Source organism: Protopterus annectens, chromosome 6.part0, assembly GCF_019279795.1.
Source record: "Protopterus annectens isolate FY-2018-M chromosome 6.part0, PAN1.0, whole genome shotgun sequence".
NCBI classification, from domain to species: domain Eukaryota; kingdom Metazoa; phylum Chordata; order Ceratodontiformes; family Protopteridae; genus Protopterus; species Protopterus annectens.
The window spans coordinates 402,843,325-402,861,083 of record NC_056737.1 but is presented as its reverse complement, the minus strand read 5'-3'; the positions used below and the strand labels follow the sequence as shown (position 1 = coordinate 402,861,083).

The window sequence follows — 17,759 nt, the reverse complement described above, 5'->3', positions numbered from 1 at the left end:
AGGCATATTTCAGTCTCACATTGCCATTTCTATGCAGCTGTTTATACGGTCATACAGGGCTTTTGTGTACACCTTCGCATAGGCTTCTGTGTTTTCTGGGTTTGGGGGTGCTTGGAAACTACCTATGCTGGCACTTAATATGAGGTAGTTTGCCTTAGAAAAGTTCTCAAAGGTTTTGGGGTTAGTGGGTGTTCTGATTTTATATTTATTTCAAGGCAGACTGCTTTGTGATCTGATCTAACCAGTGAGGACAAACACTTGGAGGGGTGCAATGCTCTCCCATATTTGCGACTACCAGGTCCAAGATTTTGTACCCCTAGTGAGAGTACAGACTAGCTGCTCCAGGGCATTTGAATTGACAAAGTCTATAGAATCTTTGACCTTGAGTGTTAGTGGTCATGTATGCCTCCCAGTTACAGAAGGGATAGTTGAAACCACCCAGGAGTATGGTATTGGGCTGAATAGAAAGTGACTCTAGCAAATTCAGGTATGATGCATGGGTTTCCTGGTTCATAGTGGGGGACCTGTAGTTTGTAAATGAATGGATTTTTCCTTTGGTTATTTGGACACAAACATGTCATATTGTTTGACCAGTCTTGATTTGTGCTTATCCTTTATGTAGATGAATACATCTCCACCTTTTGCCCTTCCCTGTGTACAGTGGGTGATCGAACACGTGAAAGGCATTACACCCATTCACTGCCTGTGTGCTTTCCATGCACTGAACCATGTTTCAGTAACTGCACAGATGTCAACATTCTCCAAGGTGAGAAGTGCTTCCAGGCAGTGCAGTTTCTTGTTGAGACTCCTAGCACTAAGCAGCAATACATTTAGCTTATCAAGAGTAGATTTCCCCCAAGGGATAGCACAAGCCAATCATGAATCCTCAAAAAGAGTGTATTCTCCAATGGCAGTAAAAGCTTTGAAGAGCTTGGTGCCCAAACTTCTCTTTTAGTCACCTCAGCTCAAGCTGCCTGATAGTTTGGGCGTGTGGAATGTGCCCTGAAGCTTTTGAATCTGTCCATCTGTTATATCCTTGGCGAAATATAACCCATATAGCCTAGGCTACTGCAGCAGTGATCAATATGATGAACATCAGTTACTTCACTGGATTGCTTGCCTGCCATGTGGCTGATTTATTAGGCGTCAGGTCACAAAGTTTTACCACTTCATTTATTTCTCAACTAAAAGCTAATTGAACCTGGCAATTATAGATAGAACAGTGTTGGTACATAGAGAGCTACACAAATAAATAAATAAATAAATAAAATCTTCATTCTACTGTCATGGAACCAAAGGCAGTGCAGCAAAATGCTCCCTTTACTACAATTGAAAAAGACTTACTTGGGTCAAAAATAAGCCAACTTCTTGTCCCATTTTGTTTATGTAACTATCACTCTACTTTCTATTTTACTCAAATGTTACTTTTTGATTAAAAAACAAAATAATTATCATTGCTGTTGAGCTTTTCTCCAGGTTGTCACTGGATAAAATACTCTAGACTGCTCTGGTGAACACATGCAATTACAAAAAAAAAAAAAATCTCAGGGTTGCCTGGCAAAGTAGACCAGATGTTCATTCATGCTTCCCATTGACATTCTTGGGTCACCAGTTGTTAGTTCAGGATAGAGCACAGTTAGCCTCAACAAGGCTCACCTATCTAAAATGGCAAGATTCAGAAGCTCTTCATGAAATGAGGGGGAAAAAAAAGTCAAGAAAATCCATTCAGCAAAAGGAAAGCATGAATCTCTGAAAATGTCTTCAGAGATGCTTCACATGGAAGTCTACATGAAATGGAGGTACTGAAGGGAATTGGATTTTGATAGGAGAGCAACGTCTAACCCTTTGCTGGCAGTAAGAAAAAGTTTAATGTATTATACAGTAACCTCACAAGACAGAAACTTGTCCATGTCAGACAGAAGTGCATTGTGAAGGCTAACTATGCTCTATCCTCAAACAACTGTTGACCCAGGGTGACACTCTTCGGATAATCCATATCACAGCTAATTATTTTTTGCTTGAGCCAACCAACTTTACAAATCCTGTCGGAGAAAAAAGTCTTATCTTGAAACAATTGGTTGGATAAAAACTTCCTCAAACCCAGGAAACTCAAAGAATTAGGTTGTCAACTATACAACAAAAGCTAGCAGACTGCCTTACTAAGGAGAGAGAGAGAAAAAAAAAATCTTCCACTACTGGTCTTCTGAAATTATCTAAAGAATGACTGTGGCACATTGTCTACTGAATCTCTGCAAAATATCCTATTTGTTTCCTTCCTTTACAGTGTGTGTGTGGGGGGAGGGGGCAATTACTTCCTTAGCACAGCATCTCTTCTGTGGGAGATTTTTATTGCAGCACATTTTTCACTTTCTTTGCGACAATTCAGCAACAATGTTTTGGCTTTCTGGCAATGACAATGTAGTGTCATGTTGCATTTTAGACTGACTAGCATGTGTAAACTTCAGTAGTGTTTGTGCAGCTTGGATTGGATGTTCAAAATGCATGTCCATGCATCTTGACCAAAGTGGTTAACCTTTCAATCTTTTCACCTGGACCTCTACACACGTCACATGAAGGGTGGTCTTCATTTGCAAATGGTATTTAAACACTCTACTACTGATTAGCTCTGCTTAAAGAAAAACATGAATGCCAAGCTACCACAGTGAAATTTAGAATTCTATAGGTTACCTGGGTGAAATATTATGAATCTACAGATTTACTTTTTTTTTTTCTTTTTGGTTAAATTACAACTTTTTGTGAAGGCATCCCATGCAAAGAGAACCAGGTCACCAAAAGCAGACTGCCTCAAAAAATATTTGCAATATTAGTCTAGCAAACCTTTCTTTTTATAAAAACATTTTGCCAAAAAAAGAACTGCCTTGCTACCCCTTCCAATATCAAAAACTCTTTCCTGCAGCAAAATTCTATGATCCCCACCTCTCAAACAACCATGAAAAAAGCAGACTGACAGCTCCCAGCCGGTCTCTTATTCCAACTTTTATGAAAGTGAATGCTGAAACCATCCCAGACTACACTAATTTAATAGCCATCCAGTACACACCCTGGTCAACACATTTCGTACAGGCATACTTTACATGGGATATTTCTCAAGACATGTAGACTGCAAAGTCTGGGTTCTTGCCATACTATTACTGATGAAGACAGCATAGATTGCTCAAATACCCAAATAAAGTCACTCCCAAAAATAAAAGCAGCTCTCCTTTAAGACTCAAATTGTGATCAGTCACGTACAAGTGGGGAAAAAAATAGAATGACAGGATGGCAAGAAAGGTTGCACCTACAAGGCACACTGTTTATAATCTGGGGTGAAGGTATCTGCAACTGACAAATCCATAAACCTTTACAATTTAAGAAATTGTCATAGCGATCAGGAGGGATAGATTCCTGTCTCAGAGACTCCCCATGCTTCGGAACAGGATTCCAATCTACATTAGACAGAGCCCCTCACCAACACTCTTCAAGAGAAACCTTGATGAGTGGATGGGAAACAGAACATTTACCCCGGGGATCACTGCAGTGGCTCTGCTGGACAGAGGCACAGGGAACTAATGGCTCTGCTGGACCGAGGCACAGGTAACTAATCTAAGGGGGCGACGAAAGCCAACACATTCTGGCTAGGCTTATAGATGCCCTCCGGCAAATAGCCTAGTACTTTTCTATGAACCTATGAAACAAGGAAAGGGACATACTTGTTTAGAAATATGAACTTAAAACAAAAATTCAAAAGTCATTGAATAAAATCCATTAGCACGTTTAAAAAGAATTAATCTTTCCCATCAACATTTATGTTTTTATTTCTATGCAAAGCATGCAATTTTAGGCAATTCCATTCTAAACTAATGGAAGAAAGATACTGAATGGAAATGTAAAATAGCATCTTAAATGCAACAAGTGAGAAGCAAATTATCTCGCTACACAACTTAAGTACTCCAGTATGAAACCCCAGCTTCAGTTTTAAAAGGTACAGATGCCAAGCCTTAAAGGCCTATTAAGACTGCATCTACACTAGTAGTGTAGCTAGGATGGGGCGAGAGGGGCAACTTATTCCAGGTGCAGAGTGTTGCGGGGGCTGATCAGCCAATCCTGATCATGCTCATGTAATTCTGGCTTTTGCTGTCAAACCTATGTGCTGCAGGATTTCCATGATGGCTGCACACCGACTTACTGCTAAATTACAGCTCTTCCACTGTAAAAAAATAGAAGCTCAGAAAAGAGAGCCAGTGAGAGTTTGTCTTTCTGGGTAAATTGCAGTTACTGGCTAGTAAGTACACTGTCTAGATGCTAGCAAAGAAGAAATTCAGAGAACCTGAAAGACGATCAATCACAAAAGGTGAAGAGAAAACACTGAATAGGATGACTCGTGCAGCTGTTCAGCAAAAAACAGTTCAAGTTCCAGCTTTGGAGCAAGACATGACTTCCAGTAATCTAGAGAAAAATAAGGCATATGTGCCCAGAGCTGATTAAAATAAATGAAACACTGATGAAATATAGCAACTAAAATAACAAAAGGCTGGAGAAAATGGAAGAAGCTTTAAAAAGATATTCAGATGAACTAATAAAACTGCAAAATAGAAATTAAAATGAAGAAAAGGTTGCCATAGTATAAAACTGCTCAAGAAGAGATATTTCAAAAAAATGACAAAATTAGAGGAGAGCCCTTAGCGAAAAACCAAGATGTTCTGCTGTACCAGAGAAACTAGATGGATGGACCACACTGTATTAATTTTATGAAGGCACATATAAGCAACTGGAGTGGTATTCCACAGCAGGAATTTCTAATTGAAAGGACACATCATATGTATGCCCCAAACCTGGCCATTAGAAAACCAGCCCAGACCTTTAATAGTAAAGATGCAATCCTACCAACAGAAAGAGTTGGTTCTGACAAAAACTGTGGCAGGAGGACAAAGCACTAAAATTTGGAGACAGTAGAGTGTTTGTGGAACACTGCATACCAGGCAGAAGAGGAATAAATTTATTTCAGCATTCAGGGAATTTCAACAAGCAGGTGTGAGATTCAAGCTGCTGTATCCAGCTATCTTCAGAATACGTTATCTGGAAGGTCAAAGTTGTTTTTCGATGCAGAGCATGCTAAGGAGGAAATACAAAAAAGTTTTTCCAACAAAAAAGTGAGCTATCAAACAAAAGGGGATTCTGTTTCTTACTGTTCTCATAATAAAGCTCAGAAAGAGACTATGCCAATGAAACCTTTTCCAAAGTTCAAAAGGAAAATGCTTGAGATACAGAAAAAAAGCATAGGATCCGAGTAGAAAAAACAGAGAATGGATTTGGGAGGTGGAGATCAACAGGAAGAAAACCAGCAATTCTGAAATTAATGAATAAATGTGGGACTACAAAACATCAACTATATTTGTCAAATATGACAAACAAGAAAACTTGTGACTTTTAAAAGTTTATTAATCTTGAAAGGGACTCCAAAGCATATGCCCTGCTTCACGTCATTAATGTTTGGAAAAGCATTGCAACAGAGGAAGAGGAAGGAAAGAAGCAAAAGTAAAACAAATTTGGTTCTTAACAGTATTTTATAAAACATGACATATACTGCATGCTACAAAGTAAAGCTTATTCAGATATTTGGGTGCGTAGCAGGGATACAAAAGTAAACAGGTGCCCCTATTTTTCCTTCTTTCCTCCTGCTTCAGTTTTAAGAAATGTAGGCACTGCAATCTGAAAACAAAGTCAAGACAAAAGAGCACGATACAAGTAAAATCAACGTGCTCTTTCTAAACTTTTGCATAGGGGAATAACTGGATTAAGGCCCTTGGCTTAATCTAATAACGGGTTTAAGTAGAAGCAAGTAAATAAACTAACACTGAATTCAATGAAAAGTTTTCCTCTAGCAAATAAATGTTCACAGTGCAAAATGAAAAGCTTATAGTGGATAGCAACTGTGTATGTGGTTCTATGGAGAAAAGTCGATAAGGGCAACAAAACCAAAATATTTCTTTCAAATGGCTAAGAAAAAAATGTTTCCTGAAGCATTAAGTTGTTTTCTACATCTGGGAGGGGAATAAAGACAAGACAAAAACAGACTGCACTTAGTGAAAGTAGAAGCACAGGCTGTACCATGTGTCTTAGCATGGTTAAACGTCATTATAGGTTAATTCAAGCCTATAAGGGAGAGGGGGTCAATCTGGGACAACTGTTACTAGTAGGATGGTTAAACTTTATTGAAGATGTACATTGTTTTCTGTGTTTTTGTGTTTAGCTATTAGGCTCTTGGGGTGATTTTTGAGGGTTTTCATTAAAACAAAAACTCTAGTAAGATGCGATACAGGTTGCAAATAGCTAGCTATTAAGCTCTTGGGGTGATTTTGAGGGTTTTCATTAAAACAAAAACTCTAGTAAGATGCGATACAGGTTGCAAATAGCTGTGCTACAGAAGACACATTTGGAAGGAAGTGAGCATGTGAATTTGACAAGGAAAGGATTTCAGGATGGTTATTCAGTGGAATATGTGGGACAAAGGAAAAGGGGAGTACTTACCCTAATTGCGAGCAGAGCTCCAATAGTAGAAAAACAGGGGAAAAAAAGATAAAAACAGTAGAATCTGTAGTACTAAGGGGCTACTGGCAAGGATGAAGATTACACTGGCATGTATTTATATTCCACGCAAAGCTGCTACAATCAAGCTTAAGAAAATTCTGGGAGAAATAATCAGCTTTCAGCACAGAATATTTATAGATGGGGACTGAAATTTTATTTGGAAAAGCAAGGATGTATCTGGGGGCCTAAAAGGGTAGATAAAAAAAGGTAGATTTTTGAAGAAATTTATGAAAATATTTGGTATGAAGATTAATTTACATATTATTTCCCAGGATACAACAACTGGACTGGGCTAGACAGATTTGTAATTAATTGAAAGTGTTGATAAGGATCCGATAACTATTTTGAATCGCATGCCAGTAACTACTAAAATAAAAATACAGGGTAATGAAATAAAAACAAGACAATGGAGCTTCCACATCTATCTGTTAAATACAGAGGAATTTAAGGAATAGGTAGTAGAAATTATTCAGGAGTTAGTTGGAAAGTTCTTCTGAAAACATAGCCAGGGAGTAGGATAAAATTAAACTGGAGTTTAAAACTAGGGTGGAAATCAAAGAAAGAGATAACAGTACTTTTAAATTATTTAGAGGGACTGACAAAGGTTAAAAAGTGTTGCAGAATAAGAGGAATCTCACAGAACAAAAAGAGGTGCAACTGCAGAGTGCTAAACAGAAAATAATAGACTACCTCAATAATATGCATGACTTTAGAAAGACTGCCGTTTAACTCCAGAGCACAAAAGCTTTTTAGCACAACCACTCAGGCAACAGAAAGTAGGAAAGGTTGTTTCCATCCTTAGGAAGTCTACAAAAAAAATAACCAGAGATCCATCAGAGGTATTAGAAATATTTCAGAACGTTTATGAAAATCAGTATAAATCAGAGAAATTTGGAAATCAAGAAAAAGTACAAGTGGAAAGGTTTATGGAAAAAATAAATATGCAAAGGTTAGCTATAGAAGAGTCTCAATTACCAACATTTAGGATAGGATGAGATAAAAATGATGATGCATAACCAATCTACAGGAAAGTCTCCAGTAATAGACAATATACCTGTGGAAATGTGGAAGTTATTTGGGGAAAAAACTGAAAGACCTGGAAGGATATGGTTAACAGTATTTTAAAATAAGGAGAAGCACCAACATCCTTGAAGAAAGTGATGGTGGCTGTATAACTAGAGATGGTAAAGACCCATCAGATCCAGCCTCATATGGTTTAGAATTGAAATGGGCCTATGATTACAAAGTGCTCATGTCTATAATGGCTGAAAGAATAGAAAGGTGATGCCAAAATTGAAATATATGGTTTTCTGGAGGGGAGGCAAACATTTGACAACATCACAATGCCCCATTTGGCATGTACCTCACTAGACACCTGCAACAACTGGAAAGGCTGCAAAAGTACCTCACAAAGATGATCCTAGGCCTTAAACAGTTGCCCTATACGAACAGAAAAAAAAAAAAAAAAGACTCCCAACTACTCTCTGTCTCATATTGCCTACTTAGAGGCAATCTCTGCTTGACTTACAAAGCCATGTCTGACCCAGCTTTTGTTAGAAATGCTTTATCTAAAGAAATCCCAATCCCTCCGCACTACACACTCCTGAGAACTCAAACCTTATTACCACAATCAACAGAACATATTGGAGGGATAGGTTCATACCCCAAAGACAGCCCATGCTATGGAATAGACTTCCCATGCATGTCAAACAGAGCACCTCACTGGCCCTCTTCAAGAAAGATCTTGATGAGTGGACGGGAAATAGAAAATTCACCCCGAGGATCATTCCAGTGGTTCTACTTGACAGACGCACTGGGAACTAATGTTGGGTGGCACGATGCTAGGGTAATCCTATGGGCTAGGCTTGTAAAGGCTCCAGGACCATTAGCCTAATACACACCTATGAAACTATTAATAGAACAATGTGGTCTATATCATATGAGGGAATCGCACAAATTCCAAACGCTCATAATATCGAACGTACCGGACCATGAACTTCCCAATCTGGGGGGCTGCGCCCCCCACACCCCCCCGCTAAATACATATTCCAACTCCGAGATCGTACTACAGTGAGGAAAGGGCAAATATCCCATTCTTCACTGTACCACGATGTCAGAAAAAGCACTTCAAAGTCCAGTATGTTCGATATTATTAGCGTTCGCAATTTGTGCGATTCGCTCATATGATACAGACCCAGACCAAGCGAAAGTAAAAAAAAAAAAAAAAAAAAAAAAACCACTGTTGGTGGGTCTTAATGCAGAGAAAGCATTCAACAGAGTAAGCTGGGATTTTATGACTAGGACAATGGAAGTATTTGCATTCCCTGATGAAATTATAAGGATGATTAGGAGGATATATAAAGAATTGGAGGAGAAATTAAAGTGGGGGGGGGGGGGGTCCTCTCTGATGAGTTAAGTTTCAGCAGAGGAACCAGGCAGGGGTTCCCCTTTCCCCTTTACTATCCGTGCTGTGTGTAGAACCATTAGCAAAGAAAATAAGGGACTCAGAAATTGGTAGTCAAGAAAAGCTGGCTTTATTTGCAAAGGATCTTATTTTATATGTGATAAAACCAGAAAAGGACATTTCAGTGTTGTGAACATTCTGTAACACCTTCAAGTCTTTTTGGGATACAAAATTAATGAAGATAAAACAAAGGCAATAGCTGTAAACTAGGCATCCACACACAAATTGGTTCAGCAATATCCACATTTATGGGGACATGATAAAATAAAGTACTTAAAAGTATAGATTAAAAAGGATTCTGTTTTGGCAGCCAAGGATATGAAGGAAGACACCAAGATAATACAAAAATTGAGAAATTGGAAGCTCTGTTTTATGGATGTGGATAGCAAGATACAAGCACTGAAAATGTTTTTAGTCCCTTTAGTTTTATACACAGGTCAGGCATTTTTTTTACCAACCAGAGGAGAAGTTGTGGATAGCAATTAATAAACAGTTGAAGGATTGTATCTGGGAGAGGAAGAGGCAAGATTTAAGCAGGACAAGCGGATCCTTCCAATCAGAGGAAATTTGTGATTACCTGATGTGAAGGAACATTTCAAGAGCTACACAGTTAAGGCTCCTATACATAACACAAGCAGAAAGCTATAATTCAAAGTGGAAAGGGATGATGGTGATGAAACAGGGGGAAGCTCAAAAAACAAGGAGAGACTGGGATTTTGAAGAGAGATCCTTAATGAAATTAACAATAACCATACAGAGTATTATATTCCTAAAGTGGCAGAACAAGAACTAAGCCAAGACGGAAAGGAAGTTCTGCAGAGAGGGATAACCGCAAATACGAGTACAAAAAGTAGGCAGAAGGGGTCTTGAATTTACTGGAGAAAACTGGCAAAGGAAACAAAGTATTGTGAGCAACCAGAGAGGGAAAGGTAATAGAATGGGAAATGGCCAATAATTACATTTGGGGCATGCAGGATACAGATTACTCTGATATCAATCATTGATAGAGAAGGCAGAGAGAAAGAAATAGGGGGTCCTAAGTGAAAGATCACTAAAGAATTTTTTAGTAGAATCTAGAACAGAAACCGCTGTTAAGAGAGATAATTAGTAGTGTATATAAATATTGCAAGATAGGAATCAGGGGAGGTTAGAAAAGATTGGGAAGAGAGATTGGATAAGCAATTCACAAACAAACAAAGGCAGGATGTATGTATGGCTCCGAAATATGCAAAGTCTAGGAGACTGAGAATCTTTGCTTGGAAGTGTTTGCATAGGTATTTTTACACCCCAAGCAGACTCCCAAGTATTTTTCCTCAGGTAAATTGCAAATGTTGGGAGCTGTGACGGGGAAGAAAGAAGTGATTGGAAATATTTTTGTGAGTGTAACGAATTGGCAGACATTAAAAATTCCCTGCAGACTACTGTCAGAAATACTGGACGAGCAAATTGATGTAACTAAGGAAATTATTTTTTTGAGATGTAATACATAAATTGGAATTCCCTAGACAAAGTAAGTCAATGCAGTTACTAGAAAATGGACCTGAAAGTCTAAGCCAACTGTACTAGAAGTAGTGGATATAGTAACAGGGATAAAATAACTTTAACTGGGATCTTTTAGAAAAAGGTAGGAACAAATTCCATAGAAAAAAATGGACATGTGGGAACAATGCATGTAGAATAATGTTTTGAAGGAGAAATGAGGTTTAAGGGAATGCAGGAACTGAATGAGCGACTGACAGTGACTGCATGGATTATAAGTGATGTATAATGTTAGCAACTGAAAATGTCAAAATGGTTTGTAAATAAATGTTAATTATTGAACTATCACTTATGATATAGGCAAGGATGTTTTGTGTTTAAAAAAATGAACATTGTAGCACTCCCATGTGTGGTCTAAACTGTAGCAATTGCTTAAAAGTACGAAAAAAAAGGCCTTTAATCCTGTTCCTCATACAGGTATTACTTGAGCATAAATTGTTATGCCCATTTGGTGGGTAGCTAACTGGTTGTCAGATAGAGCCCATGTGGTTAGCATTGCAGGTGACACTTTTGAAAACAAAAAAAGTTACCAGTAGTATACCACAGGGCTCACTTATGGGCCTTCTAGGCCTACATAACATGTATTTCTTAGACCTTCAGACAAACATTTCTGGCAAATAATTATCCAAGTTTGACTGTAAGTAGGGAGTTATCATTCAATCTTCCAGTAACTCACAATTGCTCCAACATGGGTTAAACCATTTTAACTGCTGCTGCAAGGGCACTGGTCTCAAATTAAATGTGAAAAATGTATCATAGTTAATTTAGGTAAAGAAAACATTTTCTCTTCAGATACAGTCATAAGCACTCTTGCTGATGACTCATTTTTTGGTCATCATGTCACTACAGTAGTTAAGAAAGCCTACTATCCTGCTTATGTAATTTCCACAGCAGCTCATACAGATTCAAATAGGTCCTAATTCCCATTCATTTCTCATCAGACCCATTACTGAATATAATGCTCAATGTGACATTTTTCTAAACATATAGAGACAACAGAGGTTCCTACGATTTTGTGGCAATTGATCTTTTTAGTTATCAGTACAGAAGGATAGCCTTCTCTCTACACTCATTAAAACAGACACCTCTGTAAGAATGTGAGTGTCTAAGCTTTCAAGCCATGAAAGAACCAACCCACCAACTCTGTTCGACCTTCTACTTCTTCATGGAACAAATTGTTTTTCAAATACTAGGTTAAAGGAATTAAATCTTCATCAACAAATAATATATGTCGGGGTGATAGATTTACATTCCAGTGTATCCCCCACAACAGATTAGGCAGAGCAGCATCCTTGCCACCACATTCCAGTGTATCCCCCACAACAGATTAGGCAGAGCAGCATCCTTGCCACCACATTCCAGTGTATCCCCCACAACAGATTAGGCAGAGCAGCATCCTTGCCACCTTCAAGGTAAGTCAAAATAATTGAACAGGCATCTTGAAATTCTCCCCAGGTTTGTTTTGCTCTGCCTTCCTTGAAAGTGGAAGGAACTTGACAACCCACTGCTCACCTATGAAATGCAAAGTGCTTTCTGCAAAAAATAAAAGCCAATGCTTAGCAAGTAGCAAATCACAGGGGACTACATTTTCTACTACATTTGCACTTTCTGCTACAATATGCAGACCCAAAAATCAGAAATTCATACACATTACAAGTTCTTTTACATAGTACTGTTTCTCACCACTTGCATGTTTTAAAGGGAAGAGGATTTGAAACATGGCCTTTTTTCAGTAATAATCCAATTGCCACAAATGAGGAAACAAGCAAAAATAAAAGTGCTGTTTAATTAGAGATTAGAAACCAGGATATCACACTTTGGGAATTACAAATGGAACAAATCACAACAAAGGTGGCATAACAAAACTTGCACATAATTGTCAAAAGGGCAAACCACAATTGCAAAATGGAACCAAGTACCATTCAAACAAGCAGCAGTCTACATTTGTAAAATAAATTCTTCTAAAAAATGAATAAGGAGCCAAAGCACTGATGATCCAGCAAATTCTGAATGGGAATGTACGGTTAACAGGGAATGACTAAAGGTAGGTAGATGAGCAGGAATGAGTTAAGCCAGCGTAGGTATGCATGGGAATATCAGCCCTCTTTTACCCCCAACAGCAAAGAACCCACATGTTTTTTTTTTTGTAGAAATAACATATGCCTCAGTGTACAGTAAAAGTTACAGATTGCTGACCGACAAGGATCATTTTTAATGAAGATGTTGCCAGGCTGTTGCTTTGAACATCTGTACTATAAGCAGCAAGTTGCAAAAAGATCAATTTCATATGCATTAAGTCTCTGAAAAGTGGAAGATCCTTGCACTGAGAATCAAACAAGTAGGAGGGTGTCAGAATCCACAAAGAAGGCAGGACCATCGCTACTAATCACTGGTGATGGCTGGCAAAGTGAAATACTTGTAGTCATAAGCTGACTGATTTACTGTTTTCTCAGCCTTCCCTTGTGCTCCAGTCTGATTAACGGACCAAAATAAATAATGGCTGTTACCATTTTCATTTGTAAGCATCAATGGTCCCAAAAAGTACAGTACACACCTTTGGTGCTTGAAGATCAGATAGATGGCTTTGGGTTCCATCCCCATCCCAGGTGCTTTAACTAATTTTCCGGTACTGACACTGCATTACAGCATAAGGGGGTGATGCAGTCCTAAGTGTGCTGTTCTTTGGATAAGAAGCTAAAAAAGGATATAAAACAAGTCACAACACTTAGGAGTGGAAGTTCCCCAGTGCTTTAACCAACCTTTCCCCTAATCAACATGAACACCATCTTTGGTCTTCCCTAATGAGACCACTGACCTACTGGGACTAACCAGGTCAAAGCATAAATAAAATATAAATTTTCGCCACAATAAATTGTGTGCGGTATGGTTTTATTTATTTCACAACTGTGCACACCTACCAAATCTCTAACCAGTGATTTATTAATTTTTAATTTCAGTTTCCCCACAGCCATTTGCAAAACCCTTTACTGGGGTAAAGTAACATCTGCCGGCAGGAACACAGCTGTCAGTCTTCCATCTTCAAAACACAAGAGCTCTACCTCTCACAATGTGGAACTAATGGACAAAACAAGGGCATATACAACTTCAGCTAAGGAGATTAACCTGCTTCTTCAAACTCAAAGAAGTTATTTTGATAAATGAATATGATTAAGTATTATTTAACAAATACTTGAAAAAAATCTTAACAATGAATATGTGTCAGACTCAGTTTGGAACACTGAACATTTTAAGAGTCAAAATGAGGCAAAATCCTCGTAATAATGTTAATTTGAGAATTATGGGCATTGGACTGCAAGTACCAATTCCAACCCTAATACTTCAATTTGGATAACCACAGTTCTTTTCAATAAATATACGTCAGACATGATCACCAGCATGCATTCTGTACGCATACAAAATAACGGAAAATAAAAATGGTCATTTTAGATAAGCGTTCTTCTTTAGTTTACAAATGACAATAAATTACTAAATGAACTGTCACAGTAAAAAAATGTTTAATGGCAGCACAGTATAATTATGACAGAAGTTAAGCGATTCTATAGAAGGAAACCTAAACAGTTTCATTATTTTTGACTAACATTACTCGAGTACAGTAGTAAGGATTGCATAATACATCACCTAAACTAAACCAGACTAACGCACAAACTATCGATCGTGAAAACTACCCCGGGTACCCCACCACGTCCTATTTGCAATATACTTTAGCAGCACTCGACTGTATGCAACATTCCCTGCAAGCAGGCTCTCCAAGCAAAGAAAATATACCGTCTACTAAGCTAGCAAGTCTTTCCTGAAGTACATCTGTTAACGGTGATTAAAAGTCATTACTTACCTAATTAAAATCCTGTGCCACTTAAACTAATAAACAATCAAAACACATCTATTGCAATCATTTGCTGTGGGAAATATAAGCCTAGAACAGCATTTCAAAACTAAGCGCCAGCTCCTCCTCCCAAGCTACCAGCACAGCATTAGCTCACTGGTCCGACCGTTAGCAAAGTGGAAGTTTATTGGCTGTAGTCGCTGCTTACCTACACCAGGCACAACGCGCTGAAGGACCACTTCAAGTAGTTAAGGAAGTACAGGCTTTATGAGATAGGATTGGTTGTTAAAAAGTGATGTTATTTACGTTTTTATTTCAGAGACTGAAAAGAATGCCGTCCGGTCTTGCGAGTTTTATAATGTGTATGTGCGTGTGTGTAAATATATACACACACATACAAAGTCTTACTTCCTTATATTTGTTGTTAATGTCATCTGGAATGTGCCACGACCTAACTGCAAGTAAAAAACCTAATGCTCTCTAATTCGTAGTCTGTCAAGAACCTCAGGTGACAGGAAGATACTTTGTTTTCTGTGTAGGGTAAAATATTTACGTAGTGTCAATTTAATGTGAAAGTAGCAGTATTTACTTAAAATGCTTTTATATTTTATTTATGTTTGTTTCTCCAATACGACACTGATCCAGTTAATCGATTTCAGGCCCATCTTGGTATTGCAGGGACTGATGTCAAACAGCACAGGAAGTATTACAAAAAATATCTTGTCAATTATACAGGAACGGTGTAGGAGCGAGAAAAGTAGATTGCAGATGTGCACACACACGCGTTTTATAACAAAGTTGTATAAAAAGACTATTTACAAAATTATGATCACTTTATGCAATATGTGTGAGGAAACTTACCAATTACATTACCTATAAACTATGTGAAAGCTCTTAAAGTTTAAGAGGTCAGCAGCACTACGATTTTTCTGGAAAAGCATAACACAAATAAATGTAAATGTTTTGTGAAGAATAAAAGCAATTAAGACTGCACAAATAGTTATGCTATCAGTAAGAAGTATTCCTTTCAGCAATAAGTGCATTCACTGTTTTCCATAAATACTGTAAAATATTATAATGCACACAAACCCCAAATTATATTTTTCTAAACTTTCACAAACATGTTTTCATATCATGAAAACGATACAACCTAAATGTATATTTTGCTAACCAGTCATATGCTTTCACATGGCAACAAGAAATTCCCTATAAGTTCATGTTTATTGAGATAACTACTAAATTACAAAACACATGTTTAATTGTATAATTAGCAATACAAATAACACTGGATATCTCTCAAGATGTGCAATTTACAATGCAAATGTCGAAGACAGTTTTCTTCAACAACATCGAAGGTTTTGCCTGATGTCATGTAAGTTTGTAAGTCATTTTTTAACTGTTAGGTACATATGGATATATTGCTCATAATTACTAAGAAAAAAAAACTAGCAATATTTCCAGCATAGTGTAATATAAACCAGCATTTTCAGAGAATTATCCTGTGTCCCACATTGGTCTTTCACACCATACACCTTAGTAAAATGTAGGTCACTCAGGAAAATCTTTACATAAATATGAAAATGTGAATAATTTGTGCCAAATAAAGACTAATTTCATATTGCAAAACATCCTAGACTAACAATCTTAATGTCATTTTGTTAACTCTTTGCCCTTTCTAATACTGTCTTTTGTTGGCCGGTATATGATCGGTGGTGGTACTGCGGTAGCGTTGTCGCCTGACAGTAAGACGGCGTCCGGTTCGATTCTCAGCTAGAGCGTCTTCTGCGTGGAGACATGCATGAATGGGCGTACCTTCGTTGAAGGTTGTGCGTCAGGGTTGGTAACTCGGCAAGTAAAAATCAACTACCAATCCTTAGCGGACCGGAGTTCCGCTGTGGCGACCCCTATCCGGGAAAAGCCGAAAGACACAAACATTGGCCGGTATATCACTTAGTTGAAGAAGCCAGACTCAGAAAAGTTCTGGACGCCATAAGGAGGTATGGGTGTGAACGTGAAGTATACAAAAAGGAGTTATAGGTTTGAATGAGTTAAGAGTTTAAGTTAACATAGAACTATGAGGGGAATTAAATATTTTGATTTGTAACATTCATGTATACGCTGTAAACATAGCTAGGTGATGTGATGTGACCAGTAACCAAGCAACTAGCACTTAATGATAACCCAGAAATCCAAAAAACGCCAACCAGGAGCACACCACCCTCTATAAATTGATTGAAACCAACCAAGATAAAAAGTTCAGTGAAACAATGGTTATACTGAACTTTTTATCTTGGTTGGTTTCAATCAGTTTCTAGAGGCGGGTATGCGCCTGGTCGCCGTTCTTTGGATTTCTGATGTGACTGTTCAGAAAACTTTTACATTTGCTTTGATTGATGAAATAAACTTTTAGTTGGGGTCCAAAGTTATTGCAGTTAGCAAGGCCATTTGAGGCAAGGGCAGTGATTGCCATAATTTTGGAGCTAAGAGGGAGAAACTGTGGTTGGTACTAAGTAGTTTAATTATGGGAATTTGTAAAGCAGGACCAGACTAAGAGTGGGATCTAAGAGTGTATGCAGGGGTGGAGGTAGCCAGTTTGGCAGTCAACGTAGTGAAAGTTTACAGGTGCTGAAGTTTGAAAAGAAGTGAGCTTAGAAGAAAATAAGGGGATCAGAACTCTGGTTTAACTGGTAATCAGTTAAACATATAACTGATATAATAAAGCATATCCCATAATACTGTTTGTGATGCTGCTTTACTATACCTGAAAACTTTCAACCCATCAGCATGAAAATTGGGGGTAGTGTCAAAAATAATCAAGGGCAACGACTCTAATCAGAGACATTTCTGAAATGTTACTGTCACTGATTTAGAAAGATGAGAAAATGGTAACGGTTATTTGCAGTGACCAGTGGGATGCTGTATGAAAGTAGTGTACTAGTTAAACTGTTTGAAGTGTTCGACTCAAAATGCTACTTGTATATATGTTGATTTATTGAAATGCACAAGCATGGACACACAGGTGACTGCTGACAGCATTTTGAAAATCAATTTACCAACAAATCCACAACATTGAGAAAAAGATAACAAAAGGAAACAAGCAGTTTCCTTTTGTGATCTGTTAACCAAAACCCTACCACTAAATGCAGACATATTGTCTGAGTAGCAGTAGTATTACAGAAACGTTTTTCTAACATAAGGTGGAGGTGAAGCCCCCCCCCCCCACTCATCCTTACAATTGACCCCAAGTCCAACCCTATAGCTTAACTTAGAAGAAACCTTTCCGTAATATTATCACTTCATAAAACACATGCACAGCACTAAAAC

At 37.9% G+C, this 17,759-nt stretch overlaps 1 protein-coding gene across 1 annotated transcript in view; it reads right to left on the bottom strand.

Moving 5' to 3' along the window:
• The window catches only part of BUB1B (BUB1 mitotic checkpoint serine/threonine kinase B), a 1,687,592-nt gene extending 1,672,946 nt beyond the window's left edge, over nucleotides 1-14,646 (bottom strand). The window contains exon 1 of the mRNA XM_044074144.1: nucleotides 14,445-14,646. The gene's annotated coding sequence lies outside the window, so the exon portion shown is untranslated. The remainder of the gene's footprint in view (nucleotides 1-14,444) is intronic.
• Nucleotides 14,647-17,759: the final 3,113 nt, after the last annotated feature.